Consider the following 18,280-nt stretch of genomic DNA (forward strand, 5'->3'; position numbering starts at 1 on the left):
GAGATTCCGGCCCCCCTGTTTTACAGCAGTTATCAGTAGTTGTGGTTGGCTGTCAGAGACCAAACAAAAGCAGGTCCTCTGTGTGTTTTAAAATGCAGTGACGCACCCGTGGTGAAATGATTGTTGTGTGATGAATGAGGCCAGCTGTGTCAAAAAGACTCTCCCTCAAGGAAACTGATGTCCTTGTCCAATAGCTGTGAAGTCTCAGAGGACGTGAAGTCCCACAACTATCACACCAAGGGCAGATGATATCTTTTTAATCTCTTTAATCCAAATTTCGGGACAAAGTGTAGTCTCAACATTTTTATATTATAAAAAAAGACATTGTGTATGTATTGTAAATACCAAATGTGTTGCAACACTTAAAAACGGTGCTCAGTTTCTTGAAAGGTTCAAAGGAAACCTGTTCAATTTGGCAAACAAAGAGTGTTCATAGTGTGGCTGCCCGTTCAATAAAACCCATGTTGTATCACAGAAGCATTTTGTTATGCTCCCATTACTGACCATACAAACATCCCCAAATCCCTCTTATCAATAGAAAAAAGACAACATGTAGAGCAGACATCTTTGCTTTACTTTGCCTCGTTAAAAGTTTCCATTTCGTGTTGTGGGTTCTACACGGCATAACTAAGACCCTGGAAGCAGCTTATCTGCTTAAAACAGAAGGGTGAGAGCGGGTGGAAAAAGTGTCTCCGTCTTCTGTCTTTTTCCTGGTTCACAGAGTGGGCTTATTGAAGTCACCAGAGCTTTGGTTTCTCCCTCTAGACCCCCCGCCCCCAACACACACACACACACACACACACACACACACACACTTCCTTGCTAGTCTAATCCACTTAGGCCCACGCTACCTCCACTGGTTCTGATTGGCTAGGTGTACAAATTTGCACCACAGGACTCAGGAAAAATCAATAATCTTCACTGCACTGCAAAAAATCTATTAAATCACAAAATGTGATCAAATGGGAGAGGAATATCGAATTATAGAGAGCATTGAACTTGTGTGATTTGCCCTTTGAGTTTTGGTTTGAATACATGCTTGTAAAAGTAGAATTTTGAAGATTAGTAGTTTTGGTGGAATTCTCCATTTTACATCGTTTGTTGCCATCTGATATTTTGCACAGTATGCCAGATGTTTTTTTTTCTTTTGTTACATCCCACTGAGCTGTTTTTTTAGTTGATTATTTTCACCCCTTCAGGTGTCTTGGTCTTTCACACTCTTTCTCCTAAACAACACTGATGCTAACGTCATTGAAACCCCAGGTGCTTCTCGTGCCTCTTGAAATCTGACATCAGTCCCGACCACCCTCTCTCCTGGGTCCAATTTTCCTGGCGTGGAGTTTCAAGGTCCTCAGCTGAGGTCTCTGTTTAGCTACAACAGTAGCAGTGAGAGCAAATTTGTGTCAGGCAGAATAGTAATGAGCGTCCCAGAGAGTGAACCCCAGTCTTTCCTCCTCTCCCTGAAAATAGATTTGTTCTCACACACAAAACAGATATTATAATCACATTCCCCCATCGTTGGTCCCCCTGGGGTTTTGTTGCATGCACACCAAAAATGTAAATGAATGCAGTGGGGTAGACATCATCGGTGATAAATCATATTATGGGCAAATTCTGCTTAGCAACACAGCTAGACTGCACTGTAAGCAATGGCAACTCAAAATTAGTCCTGAGTCTACTATTCCCCTCACCCTGCACGCTCTTATTGTCAGCTCCCACCATTTCCAAGTTTTATTGCACATTTACAAGAAAGCAAAACTAGTAGTTTAGAAGAGAACATCCGTAGAGGGACCACTTTCAAAGCATGCTGTAATGGAGATCCAGTCTATATTTCTCATGCTGCCATAGAGTTAGTAGGGAAACGTGGAGGCAAGCACAGAGAACCCTCACCCTTTAATACATCTTTCTATAAATCTTTGGCCATGTGAATGTCAAGCAGTTGTGACACAGTGAAGATTTTTTGGCAGTGGTTGTTTGTGTATAGGGGGCAGCCTAATGTCTTTGTTGGGAGTGTGGGACTGCCATTTTATTATGCTGTTGGAACCTTGGACTTTAGCTGTCAAACTAACAAGCTTGGGGAAATGTTGCAAAGGTCCAGGCACAGAGGGCGAGAGGTATCTGAGGGCTACTAAATTACCTTTGAGACACATGGAGAAATGAGAGCACCACAGTTTACAGTATGTTTGTGTGAGCACAATTGTGGATTCGGTGGTTATGTTACACCAGCGCAACAGAGGCGAAAAACTTGTCACTAATAGATAAGGTTTCCGCTCACATCCTCTCTGCATCCACCCTGAAATTCTCGAAACACCGACACATATTAATGCAAGTTGTGCAAACTCTGGATCCTCAGGGAAGACTATCTCAGACTTTTCATGTCTCTCGATTAATAAATGATGTCCCCCTCTTGACAGGGACTATTCTTAACCCCCAGTCTGCACAATGCTGGGACACCATCATTTCTCTGGGAAACCAGTGACAGCCACAGCCTGCATCGAAGTTTAGCTTGCTGTACATTGTAATTTGCTGACGTCTTGTTTCTCTCTTTCTCCTGTTTTCCCCAATGGCCTGCTTACAGATGTGACCAAGTATTCCTCACTAGGTAAGACTCATTTTATTAATGAAGTATAGCACTCTGTTTGAGTTGTCATGAGCCTTTGGGATTGATGGGAATGCAGAAATGTGGAAGAGACTTGTACGGAATAGGGTTTGAATGCTCTGCAATCCTCACACATGTGTGCATGGAAATACATAAGTTTGTTTGTTTTCTGGCAAGTTGATTTGTTGCTTTAAGACTTCAATTTTAGCTAAATTCAAATGAGAATCAAATTGGCCAGACTGTTCAATAAAATACACTGACAGTGTTGACTTACACACACAGGGTGGTGAACCCTCCTATGGTTTCCACCTCAACATGTCAACACTATGGTCGCTGACAGCGTCCATATGGTGACACTGTCACCTAACATTGGATGTTGTGTACTCGAAGGAAAACTTAACAAGAGCCTCTCTGGGAGCTTTTTATAATAATTTATAATTTGTCCTTGTAATGAAGAGGCCATTTTTCAAAAAATGTAGTAATATGAACACCATTATATTTCTGTTTGACGTTTCTTTGGTGACTGAGTAACTGTTCCTCTAATGAAACAATCCGCTTTCGTAAAATAGGGAACAGTCGTACTCTAGAAACAAATAAAACCAATGTTAAACAGAAAAAGAAAACAAAGCAACACAACCTCTGTTTTGTCAGAATGATTCTACAGATGTGCAGTGGGTTGCACAAAATGGAATAGGTCAACTGCATGATTGAATCCAGCATGGCAGGGGCCTAGACCAGGGCAGCAGGCACTTTCAACACTACCCATGACAGAGCATCTGTTCATAAAAGGAAAATCAATCATCTCATCACCACTTGATGTTACTCTGACTTGGCGAGTGTTATGTCTCGGCTACATCGTTGTTCTCACTGTACTTGACTTTTAAGAGAGAGCCACCTCATTGTGTAATTGAAAACCCAGCGGCATGCCACTACACTAGCACAGTTTGGCTATCCGGCAGAGCATCTGCAAGCAACTCGGGTCTGGCTTTCAACTCTTTGAGGCAGACACTGGCTGACTGCTCGGAAACAGAAAACCCCTGGCTAGCTGAGAATAATAAGTACCCATGGGAAGCTGCCAGATGGACATTTACTGTGAGCCTAGCTGGAAAGGGAGAAATCTGTCAAACATCACACCAGGCATCTGTGGGGGAGCAGTGCAGGTTCACGTCCATTATGTCGGATAAGAGGAGTGCTCTTTGTTGAGACTAAAAGCTGCTCAATTTTGTACAAATCACACTTAGTCGATGCGTTTACCCTCTTCAAGGTCATTCACATTACATTCAACCTGTTGCAGTGAAACTTTAAATAATGTTCTTGGTAATGAATGTGTTAACGATCTTCATAATGACAGAGTTATGGCCAATGCACATGCAATCACTAAGTGCTACGGAATAGCCTTCTTCATTCAACTCAAATTATGATTTCCAGGCATCTAGTTGCTATGAATTTACACTGCTATGCTACTCTGCTATGCTACTGGTGTGAGGAAGGAGATAACATTTTTGAATTTCTGTTTCGTGCTTGAGTGGAAATGTTCAGTAATTTCTCACTGCAATGTGGTATTTCCTTTGATTCCCTCAAGTTTTGGCACAGGCAGTTGTTCCTGTAAAATAATAACTGAGAAAAACTGTTCCTGTCTGCGATAATCCTTCAAGCTTGATCTTTTGACTTGGAGAAGAAAATGTCCACCGTCCACAGTACACACACACAGACACACACACGTTTCATATATTCTCCAATTTAAAGCAAGGAATCACAATTGGCTCATTATGCTCGCAGAAGCTCAAGGGCTTCAGACTTCAGAGCTGGTGAAGTGTCGGAGAATGAGAGAAAAAACACAAAGAATTCATCCCAGTATCATCAGCAGTGAAATAGGACCTTGGTTTCTTTTAGACAAGCTGTGCACCAGTTATTATTGCATTATGTCTGGCAGCCCTTCTCTCCGACAGGAACTGAGCCACACTTGATCAGTGATATGACACTGGCAGAGAAGAGAGTGATTGCTGGCTGCTCAGTTAAGCAAATACCATTATGCAGTTGAAGTCTAAAAGTAGATATGTGCTTGGTAAAAACTATAAAAGGGCAGCCCGGACAGTACCAGAAGAATGCTTTGTAATACACGAGCGGATTCTCCTGACATTTTTTGGTCCATTGTCTCTCAGTGGACAAGAGCAATTACAGATAATGCAATACTTTCAAGTCTCATTTGGGTTTCTGGTGTTGTATATCGTTCAAAATGTAATCTATAAATGCATGTTTTTTCATAATGTTGTTTAGTTTATATAGATTGCCTTTGCTAAGTTTAAATTGTTTTAATAACTATTTCAAGTTGGTATTATTTATCCTCCTTACACTTCAGTGCTTACTTTCTTTTAGCTGTTTCTCTTTGGCTCGTGAGCCATTAAGCTAATGGAGACTTTGTCATCCATGTGTCAAAGAGCTGCTGGTATTATCAGAAGCTCTTGCAGGGGGTACAATTTACTATATTATGTGGATTGTTCCACTTAAACAACTATTTAAGTTATTTAACAACACATGTGACTGAAGCTTGTTACCGCGCTTACACATTTGACAATAATTAGGTTTGAGTGACAGTTTAACCAAGCCGTCTATGAGCATCTCTGAGCCATCTGCATGCAGCACATTATGTCTGCAGAGATTGCCGCTCCTCTGATCTATTTTTTTTGATTTGCAAAGTTAATATTTTCACATAAATTGCTCATCATCGCAGATGATGACACATACCATGCACAAGTGCATTAAACATATCATGATGAGTTGCTTTGAGCCCCTCTGAGGGGAAAGCAGCATTCATCAGCAGCTAACGACATGTGCAGAAATGACGTTAAGGTGTCCTTTCTTTCCCCCCCACCTTCCTCTTCCGTCAGCAGTTCTGCAGCCAAGTATCAGATGTGCACTTTGCAGTGTGTGTCTGAGTGCGTGTACATTTGATTTAAGACCTTGAGCATTATGCTTAATGCTTTTTTTAGTTAATCATTATCATGCTTCACAAGTTCATATTAACTCAAATCCCTTCCTACCTACACCTACCAACAGTTTTTATTCGTTTTTGTTTATTTGCATTTTAAGGCTATAAATCAGGGGGGGGGAAATCTCATGGCAGTGTCCTCAACCATGTCTGTGTCAAGAAGGTTTAATTTTCCACCTCTTCTCCACAAATAATAACCTCCATTGCCACACCAACCTCACCATCTGGGTAAAGCACTCAAATCCAAAATTGAAAGTAAACCTTGTTAACCAGATCCTCCATGTGTTGCATTCCTACATTAAGCCACAATATGACAGTATGGTCTTAGACACAAATCAGGCACAGCATAACATTTCTATTCACCAGAATTGGAATTAGCAGAACATTTTTACATATGTTTATATCATTAATGCTCTAAATTAAATGTGTTTGAACATCAATGTGCTCAATAAAAATTGTTTAGGACTAATCACACCTTGGCTTTAGGCCAGTGCCATTCCCCTACACTGACATTTATTCTTACTTCAGAGTAATTGTTTTTTCAGAAATTAAATTGTACAATAATAAACTTCAGTGCTTTTGTAGTTCACTCTCTTTCCCCTCCAGCTTTTAGTTTTGACATCCCTTTTATGCTCCAAGTGGCAACTCATGTATGAAACCTCTGATATGTCACAACATGTATCCCACCCAAAGCCCTCTCGCTTTTTTTTTTTTTTTTTTTCGTTGTTATTCCCACATTGACGTCTCTCTAATAAGCAGCGTTAATTAGCCTTCTTTTCAAAAATATTATTTTCCATTTTGTCTTCAGGGTTTGGTCATTAAATGAACAAAGGCAGTCAAACAACTGACACAATAGACTCCAGTAATTAAGGGTGCAGCAATAATAAAACCGGGATGAGAAACAATCAGGGAACCTACATCATCCTGTTATCTTACATTAAGTTGACAATTATCAGAAATGTGTATTTTATGCTGATGCTTGAAAGCTGCTCATGAACAAAATGTGCGTTTATAGGGGGGGAAAAAAACTACTACCTCTAATATGCTGGTGTTTTAAGGCCTACAGCTGCTTTCAGAATGGAGCCTAACATTTCTTATATTACCAGCATAAACTTTTGGGATATCAGCTGAAGTCATATGGTCTCCTTTGACACAGCATCTGGCCCAAGTTGGCTCAAGCATCCTGCCTCCATTTTGGCAGAACATTTGAGAATGATGAAGACCACTGGATAGAATCCACGGCCTTGCTTCTCCGAAGGTTGAATGTCAGAGTTCATCAGGTGGCCAACCCATCTGCCAGTCTGGCACTACCACATACAGTGCAGAATGGATGCTCGTAACAGGGTGGCATGTTTCGTGGGCGTTTCAGTGGGTGTTTAAGTAGAGACAGGCTGTGTTCATGGTCTGTTTAGATAAATATGCTGAATCTACATTTCAACCAAAGGATTACAGCACTGTGCAAAAGGATCAGGGCACCACCAGCTTTGAAATTTGTACGTCTATTTAATTATGTGGTCATTACCATTTGGATTGGAACGATGTGACTGAATGTATTATATATTAGCACACTGTCAATGAGTTTGACTCATACAACATGTGTATGTAATGTTCAAGTATGTCTTGAATAAATCTGGACGAATAGACTTTTTTCACAGCAGAGATTTTTTGACATGGCCATGCTATTGTTCAAGTGTAAGAGTAGATCACACTAAATACTTGACACTTTAAATTGCAGAAACTCTTATTTTAAAATGGCATGCATGTCTTTATTTCTGGATGTGTTCCAATAAAGTGATGGAAAAATAATTGTTCTGTATAATCAAATAATTGCTAACTTTTGCACAGTACTGTATGTCATTGTCATTGGTCGATGTTTATTAAGATTTGTATTGGTATCTGATGCAAAGGTCAATTGTTTTCAAGAATATTACATCAAAAGCCTTCATGACAGCAATATTTTATGTATCCCTTTATTGCACATTGAGGATGACACCTTGCGCAAAGGAGCAAAGCATAATTTATCTTTTGTAAAGCCAATCTACAACCAGTTGTAAACCTTCCTCTCTCATTCCCATACACATCAGTCTGTACATAACAGGTTCAGCCTTAGAACCAATGGACTGAATTTCTTGGCATCACATTATCTGCATTATTTTTGCAAAGGAGAGTGAGTCAACAATGAGACAAGTCTTGAGGTCACAAGTTCCTGGTTAATGATTGTATCAGCTAGTGTAATATTTACAGGGTTGACAACTTGGTAATGTTAATTTGTGTGCCACACTGGCCTCTCAGATAGATATTTATCTGGTACAGTACTAAAAAAAAACATTTATGTAATGGCACTTTTTGACGACATAGTCCCGCCTCCATTACACTATAGAACCTCTCCAACATGGGTGGAGTCATCACAGCATGGCTGCATGGAACTGCTGTGACTTTGTTTTACATGTGACACACAGACACACACAAACTAGTGACTATTGACTTGTAAAGCAGTTGTTTTCGGTGTCCTGAATCATTAGAATCACTCAATTAAAAAGATCTGTTCACAGAATCGCTCAGTCCTTCCTGCATGACCGGAGCACAGACTCCGTCTGACACAATCCCTGAAGTGAAATACAACGGCAGGGTTTGTGATGCGGCTCGTCAGCAGTGCTGTGGCTAAATATACCCGGCACTCCAGTCTGACACCGTCATACGTAGTATCGGCTCAGCTCGCTTAGAACCTCGCCAGAGCAGGTACTAAAAAAGTACCAGGTACCAGGGACAGTGTCACTAATAGAAAAGCAAAATAGTGTGCCGTACCGTGCCGTACCGTGCCGTGTCGAACCTGAGCCAAGCTACTTACTCAATAAGGTGTATTCTCTATTTACTATCTAACAGCACCACAGTTGGGGCGGCTAAGCATGGATCTGTAGAGGATGCACCATATTTACTCTGCAGAGCTCTATGTACACAGAAAGCTGTTCTTCCATGTCCCAGTACAATACTTCTTCCATTTTCTTGACCAACACCAAAATAGAAACTTGTGTTAATGAGTCCTTTGTGACCTGCCATACTGTGAATCCAGGTTTGCAAATACAGGAGAGGATGCGTCCTCAACTGTCCCTAGTTAAGGATTAAGTCCTGAGGCCAGATGGGAGATTTGAGCCAGACGTTTCTTTCTCTTTTTTTTCCTCTCTGACATGTGTGCACTGACATTCCTGCAGCTAGAAAAGTGACATTACAGCGGGATTTGGAGTTTGCTCTGGGCCTTTAGTGACCACAGGCAGGGCTACAGGGTTATCCTTTAGGGTAAGCACAGAACAGTGGCTTCGGGGACAGCATGAATTCAAGCTTGAGACATGGTATTAGGATAATAACCTGGTCTTCACTGAAAACAGAGTCAACATAGATTAACATAGATCAACATAGATTAAAGCCGCATTAAGTAATACCTCAAATTTTATCAATGCCACAGCTACCAGCAATTTAGTAATAATATTTCATGTTTCGCAGTAAGCAAATATAATTTACAATACGTCTTTGATGGGATAGCAGTATGCAGCACAACACGGTGTGGATGTTGTGGTGGTTGGCATAAAATTAAAGTGACTACCATGTTCATTGGTAGTGTTCAATTTCTGACAATGAAACCTTGCTGGAGTAGTGATAGTCAGCAAAAGTAGTAAGCGTCCACTTGGTAATCATTATGTTCATGTCTTTGAACCTACCACTGATTATATGAAAAGTAGTATGTGATTTCTCCAACATCAAATTGGTCTTGTTTCATGCACTCTGAATTGCCTTTAACTCATTGCCTAAACCTTTATCATTACGCTAAAAGGAAACATTCTTCAAAAATGATTTTAAAACTACACTTTGATGCTGATACGTGCAATTTCACAAGAAATAACTGAATGCTATTTCATGTCACGCGCGGTGCTGTTTGTGTTCGAGTCATTCATCACCAGGCTGGATTCATTTGGTGTTTGTTTTTTTTCAAGATGTGAAGAGGCCGTTACACGTGTCACTGCAGCATTACACTCCATCATTAATTTGTTATCGTGTAACAGTACATCCTCTTCTCAGTTCTTTTATCCTCTCACTCTGAAACTTTCCTCTTTCCACTGGCATGATTATCACCTCACTTGAAAGATGGCAGGCAAAGAAAATAAATCAAGATACTGTAGGCAAGAATACCAAGATGACACTGCACAGTCAACAGCATTGAATAATCCAACCTACAGTATGTTTTGTGTTCCTGCCTCCAGGTTTTGACCATCAACGCGACTTTTTAATCCATGTTTTTATCCTAATTTCTTGTGAATTTTCTATTGTTTCATCATTTCTGTGAGTCTTTACATTGCTGATTTCACTCACACTGTGTGTGTCTCATGTCAAAATACATTTAACCCATTATTCAAACGTTTGCTCAGTCGTGACTCACACTTCACATTCATCAAAGCCGTCAGTCATATGCACTAAGGCAAACGACAAGCTTTTAACCACCTTAGCTCAAACATTTGCACAGACCTGTGTAATCCAATCACCGCGCACTCGTATACTGTTACTTTGCAGACGATTAATTTTGTTGTACAAAAGATGTCAGGGTCCCTGATGGCAGAATCATGTCATCACTGTTTGAACCGTGTTAATTACTGAGCAAGAACAGGTAATTTACAAGCAGACTTCAGTGAGAATAAGTTGTGTTGGGTGGAGTATGATTATGTTAACATAATCCAGTCTCGTGTTGAATTGAATCAGCAGTCATTTTAAAGCAGGCATAGCTTTCACTTTGCTAATTCTTCTAATAAATCCTAACGAGCAGTTAAAAAACATTTACATGGATGTGTACCCAATGAACGACAGGGTAGAGATTATCCGTCTGCCTCACTCAGTGTCAGACACACAATTAGACTTAACGTGGTGCACATGCATACAGACACACACAAGAGTACATGCCACAAGTTTTCACTTGTAGTCTCAGTGTCTTTACCTGCAGCTCTCAAATAGCACTTTCTAATAAAGCCAGATGGATATTTAAATACAAATAATTTGTGAAACTGTATGGAATAGATGTACTGATACTCTGTAATTTGCTCTCAAATGAGCTTAAATCTCATATAAATGATGAGCTTAATGAACTTGTTACCACGTGTGCACAACAATTACAAAGCTGATCTATCCTCTCCAGGTCTATTTTTTTGTCTGCTCTGACTTCGTGCCAATATTTTGACACAGATCAATAATAATTCACGACTATGACAATAATCTCCTGCTGGGAAAAGGACACCTTGAGCAGCGTTTGACATTTGAATTGTAAGCTAACATGCAGAAGCATAGAAAGGAGTTGAAGGTGAACCATTTGCTGTCTTATCAATCTATCTGAGTCACACTTCTATCTCAGGTGCAAACAGTGGACCCAGTTCCATTTTGTAATCTGCCCATGCATTAGAAAATATTGAGTCCGTCCATCGTGTTGCTTCCCATTAGACTCGCAGGGAAAAAGTTAATATCCAGATTAAATTGTGAACGAAATGAGTTAAAAAGGATTATTCATTATGTGCACATATAATATGACAGTCAATATTCCATCGATCACTCTGAAAGTTTAATTTACCCATAATGGCACAACATTAAGTGAGCCCGATTTTACACATGGGAGGACGCAATTATGTTCCACACAGACTATGTCGGCATGTGCCACTGCATGCGTGCACACACACATATACCCAGCTTGCAGAAGTCAGCCACAGATTCACACACTCCCATTCTACAATGTTATTATCTCATTCTCCATGGTCTCATTTTTCACAAAGCCCCAGGGTGTGTGAGGGACAGTCAGGGTTGAACTCACACAAGCCCAGGCCGTACACCCCCGACTGCCAGTGAAGGTCTGTGTTAGAAGACCGAGAAGTGGGAAAAATGGAAAAACACAATGTGGTGCAGGACACTTTCGCACTTGCCAGTGGTAGCAGCTGCTTGACTTTGTCGGAGATCGGAGAGTACCGTTTATTTTGGAAATAGTGTTATTACAGTTATCTTCATCAAGGGTAAAAAAACAGTTTGTAAGAATGGAAAAATGTCCCTATATCATTTGAATTTAATTCTCTCTCTTTTTCTGCAGTGATTATTGGGCATAAATATTACATTATGACATGTTATCTTCTCACAGTGCATTTTTTTTTGAATTGCTGGTCCTATCTTCATTTTTTTTTAAAGATATAAATAATATGTTTATTTGTTTCGTTGGGGTACTGGAACTCAATAGGGTGGGATAGACATGAAGGTGTGTATCTGCCTGACACTTTGTTTGTCAAACCCAAGGATGGCCCAATCAATATTTGTCTTTGTGAAGACACATTTCCAGTTTTCATGCCACGTTGTTTTTTTTTCCACCTTTCAAACATGTTTTTTTGCAGAAAATGAAGTGAGGGGTTGATTTCAGAGCAAAGACAGTCCATTTCTCCAGCACATGGCTTTGCGCTGTACACTGTAGCTCTGCTTAGACAAGACGCATCAACGCCACAGCACATTTCGGGACTGCCTGTTGATTCTCACCAGTGAATCCCAAACCACTTCCTTTATCTAACTTCTGAAAAGTAAACCTACTTCTTTCCAAGTTTTAGTCATTTGCTTTCACACTAAGGCAGCAAAGTAGGAAACCTTCAAGGCCTCACACGTATGATGGAAGTTCTATTTCTCGATACTGCTTTTATGTCATCTGACAACAAGGTTATATTTTCAGTCCAGTTTTATCTGCATGTCTTGCAGTTTGTTTGCTTGTTTGTTTGTATCTTGGAATTTTGCAGACTTCAGGAAAAAAAAATGCAGCAAGTGAGGTCAGTAGCCAAGGCAAGAAATTATTAATTTTCAGCTCTACTTGGCTTTAACTCCTGAATAGTGAGCAGTGAAAGATAAATTGTATATTCATTAGTTCAAAATAAATAATATTCCACCTACACAGAGTTTGCCCTCTTAAAAAAAATAAATTTTCACGCAAATTTATTTCACAACTCCTTGTTAATGTTATCCTGTTGCCATTAAATGCCTTAAATGCAATAGTTGGACGTTAGAGGACATATCAATTCTGAGCTAAGCTGCCAAAATGTTATTACGACTGTTACATAAGATAACTTCCAGTGGCTACATTAGCAATTGCTCAGAAATAAACAAGGTAAAAAACAAAAATTACATTACGAAATGCAAGACTTTAATACGGTATAATGCAGTAAATGTTCAAAAAACCCAACCCAAATGCAAATGTTTTCCTAAACCATGGCCATATGTCTATGATTGTAACCATGACAACAGTCCTGCTCTAATTTTGAAGGGTTTTCACACTTAAACTTTATATAGATGTCTATTGTGTTAAAGGGATCACACTTGTGAGGACCGTTTTCTCTTTGCATCATTTGCAAATTAAATTAACGGGGCACAAAATGTATAAACGTTTAACATCCTCGGGAGAGAATGACACATATTATTCATTCGTCATTTCGAGAGTATACCAATGACTTAAGTGGTCCCTAACACTTACTCTTGCACTGACTACATTGTCTTATGAGAATGTTAGAACGCAGAAGATAGATTTTAGCCCACAACTTTGCTGCGACTAAGCACTAAGTCTTTTCTGCGTGGATTAGATGACTTGTTAAAGAAAGAAATACAAAAACTCTCAGTTGTCATGAGTAGCATTTACTGCAAAAAAAAAATGCTATTATTATTATGCTATTATAACTATTATCCCAGTCCGGAGGTGTTGAACAATGTGTTGATGACGACAGCTGGATTCAGTGCTGGACTACCAACACATAGCCACACACATGTGTTTGTGTCACGGACGCCGTCACATGCAACACTTCAGACATGGGCCAGCTGTTATTTCATAGACTCGTAACTATGAGTGAATAGAAAGAATTGTGTCTCTGTCCCAAGTGGTGACAGAGACAAAGAGGTGTGGCAATAGCATCCCACTTCGAGGTTGTTAAGAGGTTTGTGTGAGCTACTCTTCAACTCTGGTTATGTGAAATCCTGTCAAGCATACATTTAACGCTGCCCTATTTGTCTCCCATCCAGCAGCGAATTTGAGGAAGAGCAGACATTGCAGCTGTCAACAACATAGCAGGCGTTAACTTTACCATAGGGAGATCCTACATGTATGGTGCCAGTTGTGTGCTGAATAATTTATGACACACCGGAGAACAGAACATATATAAACGTGACACAACATCCTGGAGGAACTTTTTCTTCTCTCACTTTTGTTTGATTTATTTTTCCTAACACATCAACAAGAATAGCAATGGCAACATCTTTAAATTTAGAACGGCAAATGACGCCCCCTGAATGTGTGATGAACACTAATTAACAACCTTTCAGCTTGAGAAAACGCTAGCCTCCTCTCTCTTTGCACATTGCATCCCCCTGTTGCTGCTGAAATAGTGGGGGGAGAGAACTGAAAAGATGTTTTTGTTTTTTTTTTCTTAACGTCTCCTGTAAGATGTTGATTCCTTCGTCGTTAAGTGTAAACCTGTGAATTTTTATCTTCAAAGTTTCTTACAAACTTTGCACAATATACACGCCATCCAGTTTGCGTCATTCCCGATGTAGGTAGCGATCCTGTGCCGCTGTGTTTACTGCAGGGTGAGTGGCCAACTACATTTTTAGCATTTGTTGAGGGGGTAAATGTAGTGGTAAAATATGTTTTACCAGCCCTATGCTACATGTGGTGTTGATAGTGTATATCAGGATGGATGAGTCATTTATTGAATTATTTGCGTGTTTTAATGAGGATATCAGAGGGATAAAGGGGCCAATTGTGGATACTGTGTTTTTCTTGATTATAATTTACATAATACAAGAAAAAATAAATTGTCTCTGCAAGGGAAAAGTGTTTCAATATCCAGTTGGGTGTGTAAGTAAAAATATTTGACTTGATGTTTAATAACTAGAAAATGTATAAACCCCATTAGGACACCAAAATATCAAATCAAATAATTTGTGTAATTCAGCATCAAATTACCAGGAGCTGTTTAGAATGTATAAACACACATTTTGCGATACACACACACACACACATATATATACACAGTATATATATATATATATATATATATTTCTAATATCTAACTATAGCTGACTATGTTGCAGTCAATAACAGTGAAAAAGGAAGTGAACCTCTCTGAGTGCTGGGCATCATGCCCAGACCTGTCTGATGTGTGTGATATATCCACATAGGCTGGCTCACAACAAGGCCTTGAACTCAGTCAATACAATTTTCTGTTATTTTTTCACACCAAGCTCCTGTGGCTGTTGACATAAATAGAGTTCAACAGGAATATGGAGACCAGGTGTCTGGACAGGGTGCGTGTGACAACTGTCAAATGACTAATTGAATTGTAGCAGGCCAATCAATTTGGATTCTTGTAATCGAGAGTCATTTTATCCTTTAGTTGAGGCCCTGTGTCAATTCATAGTGATGCCATCCATTCGCTTGTTCACTCTTCTTTTGAAGCCCTGAGTTTAGTCTTTTGGCCAGCTCCATTTTGATTGTTTTTTTGCAACAAAGAATCTGTTAGACAACAATAGGGGTCAATCTTCCGGTGCGTGCTGTACTTGCATTGCAATAAGACCTGAATCTAATGATGAATTAATAAATGCTTAATGTTAGAAGAAGGTAAATTTTCTCATGGACTCGCATAGATATTGGTTTCAGAAACTTCCTCTTTGGCTTCAACCTTAAAACCAGGAGATTTTGTCCATTTTTGAATGCTGTCTATGCCATTATTAGTAGAAACTACACTATGAAATGATATCATGCTGCAACATTTCTATGCAGGGTCAATGTTCAGATGTTAAAAGGTTAATCAATAATATCAGCGAAGTTTCCTACAGTACAATGCCTCTAATTTCAAATTAGAGCAATATACTGTATTACACATGGCTTTGGGCAAGCATTTTTAACTGAATAGCTCTCACTGGATATAATATAACACTTTGTGAAATTTGACAAAGTTATTACACTGAGCAAGGCGCCAATGCATTTTAATGAAAGCCATTATCTCCATAAAAACTGTGTTAACACAGAGGGCTAAAGCAAACAACTAGTAGACTGCTAAGTCTACTAAGTGTTCATTCTTAAAGGTGCATTATTCACATTCTACTACAGCCCTCATCCAACAATCATTTAAAAGGCATGTGCTCCAGTGTTCTCTCTTGTTCCTAGTGTTTGCCCTTATACTCAAACCCTCTTGGCCTAAGAGTGTATTTTTCCTTCGCTTTTCACCTCTTATCTCATGCTCACTGCTTGCTATTCTTTTAGTACTACTTGTAATAGAATTCTCAGACAAGGCTCCTCCGTAACAAAATGCCACCCTTTATGGCACCATTATTATTCCTTGATTAAACCCCGAGTCAGAAAAAACACAGTCAAGTCACTCAAGCTCTATTAATAAGATTGAGTGTGCATTTTTAGCACAACCTAATGGATGTGTGAAATAAGCCCCAGCTATTAATGTTTAATGTATAATTGAATGTTCTACATGGCTAAACTTGTTTACTGGAATAATAGATGATTGTGATCTACAATTTGCTTGCAATACCATAAGTGATGCACACAGTAAGACGAGTAAAAGAGTCATAGACAATGAAAGAGACCCACTTCACTCACCCTCTGCAGTTGGCAGTGAGGTCAAGCCACAGAAATCAGAGGCAATTATCGCACTTGAAAAAGACTTGAAACAGGGCATGTTTGATGAGCTCTTCAGAAGCTACCAGCAGCCCTTTTTCGACCACAAGCTGCTGTATCTCTGCAAGAACCTCTCGGCACATGTGGGTTATACAACTTAGAAGTTCCTCAACAGCAGAAGAAGGAAAACAAAAGTTCCTTCCTGATATATTTTACCCGGGGTTCATATTTTAGTTTGTGTGGTGCTGTGTGCGCGCACATTCCCTCATTTCATCCATGGAGTTTAGTTTGCGAGTTTACCTGAGAAGAACAGCAGGGTGTGACTAAGGTGGAGAGTGCAGTCTCACGGTCTGCTGCACATTAGACATAGCACAGTCTCCAGCCTCATGCCAGCTCACTCTTTCATTCTTTGCTCAATGCAGCCTTTATTTATAGAAGGAAACCCTATAATATATCAATATTATTATTATCATCGATCAATACTGTGATCTAAATTGTCAGTATTTCAAAGTAATTAGGGGTGGAGTGGCTCAGTGGTTAAGACCGGTACCCTGTGTGCGAAAGACATCATGGTCGCAAGTTCGACTCCACCCCTGGCTGATTGTACTCAATTCCATTGTAAGTCGCTTTGGATAAAAGCATCTGCTAAATGACATGTAATGTAATTAAACTGCAGGCCTGTATTCGTATCCGTTAATTAACGATTTCACACTATGACATTCCCATAGCCCATCGCATATGGTATAGTATATGTTGATATGGACTTTCCACTGTTGTATGTGTAGGTGTTTTAGCTGCACATTTAAAATATGATAGCCTACTTCAAATCGTTGATAAGTTAAGCATCACTGTGTGTTGTTCTTAGACTCACACCAAGAGCGACTGCTGACAGCTCTGCACTGTGGCTGCAAACACCAACATCAGCTTCTCACACTGACAAGACAGAATCCCAACTGATCTCAATATTTTAAGGTTATAAAATTGAAAGTATATGATGCCCTTCAAAGTTGAACAGGAGGGGCGCAAAAACTCTGGAACCCAGCTGTCCGTCAGTTACACTCAAAAACTGCAAAGCTATACCTGCTGCTAGCCGGACCCAGCAAAGGTTGTGAAGTGCGAATTATTCAAGAGAGTAAAGATGTAAGATAACAATACGTTTAAACCAGTAGTAGTTGCACACATTTTACAGGAAATGCCTTCAGCTTGGTAAACCTCACGTTTACACAGAACATGTAGGTGAACAACACAGAAACAAACTTCAAACTTCAGCGTTTGTTTCCAAGAAACATCCAAAGAGTCCATTCAGTGCTTGCAATGGGCTTTTTTATTTCATTCTAACAATTTGATTTTAATAATAGCCACTAAAATTACATGCGACAGGTGTCAAACCTGATAAAAATCAAGGGCTTTCAACTCTTGTCAAGTTACAATTAAAGCCACAGCTTGTATCGGCCCTGGGTTTCTATCTAGCTACTAATAAATCGTCTCACTGAACTCCTTCATGTTTTCCCCCCCCACCCCCTCCACTCTCCTCTCCTCTCTTCTGTCCATTCCTTTCTCACACTTCTACTCACATCACTCTGCACAATCAATAATCAATGTGCCAGGCCTGCCAAAGACAACTCACCTGTAACACTGTGTACAGAGACTGGACAATGGCCAAGCCTTGATCAACACAAACAGAAGTGCTCACAGATGCTCTCGTGCTGGCTTTGCAGACGTTCACAGTTCAGGGGATGTAGGAGAGAGTGTGCATATGTGTGGGCTTTTTTTTTTATAGTGCCATTCTTTTTTCTTTCTCTCACACACAGTTTCCACCCTGGCAGTGTAACAAAAAAACGTGGCGTCATTTAGATTTCTCCCAGGTGGCTCAAATTTAGTTTGAACTTACAGGCAGGTTCAAACTGATGAACAACCTTTATTGAACATGAATACATTTAAGGAATGAGACTAGTCAGCTCCTTCTCTCTGATGATCTGAGTGCGCCGGAGGATGTGCTCAGCATTAAAAAAAAAAAAAAAAT

The 18,280-nt window shown here is 39.8% G+C and overlaps 1 protein-coding gene across 33 annotated transcripts in view; it reads left to right on the forward strand.

Moving 5' to 3' along the window:
* LOC131456742 (receptor-type tyrosine-protein phosphatase delta-like) overlaps positions 1 to 18,280 on the forward strand; it is a 316,523-nt gene that overhangs the window by 83,986 nt on the left and 214,257 nt on the right. For all 33 annotated transcript variants that reach the window (XM_058625309.1, XM_058625322.1, XM_058625315.1 and 30 more), the window contains exon 4: positions 2,579 to 2,602. The gene's annotated coding sequence lies outside the window, so the exon portion shown is untranslated. The remainder of the gene's footprint in view (positions 1 to 2,578; positions 2,603 to 18,280) is intronic.

This window comes from Solea solea, chromosome 3 (genome assembly GCF_958295425.1).
Source record: "Solea solea chromosome 3, fSolSol10.1, whole genome shotgun sequence".
In the NCBI taxonomy this organism is placed as follows: domain Eukaryota; kingdom Metazoa; phylum Chordata; class Actinopteri; order Pleuronectiformes; family Soleidae; genus Solea; species Solea solea.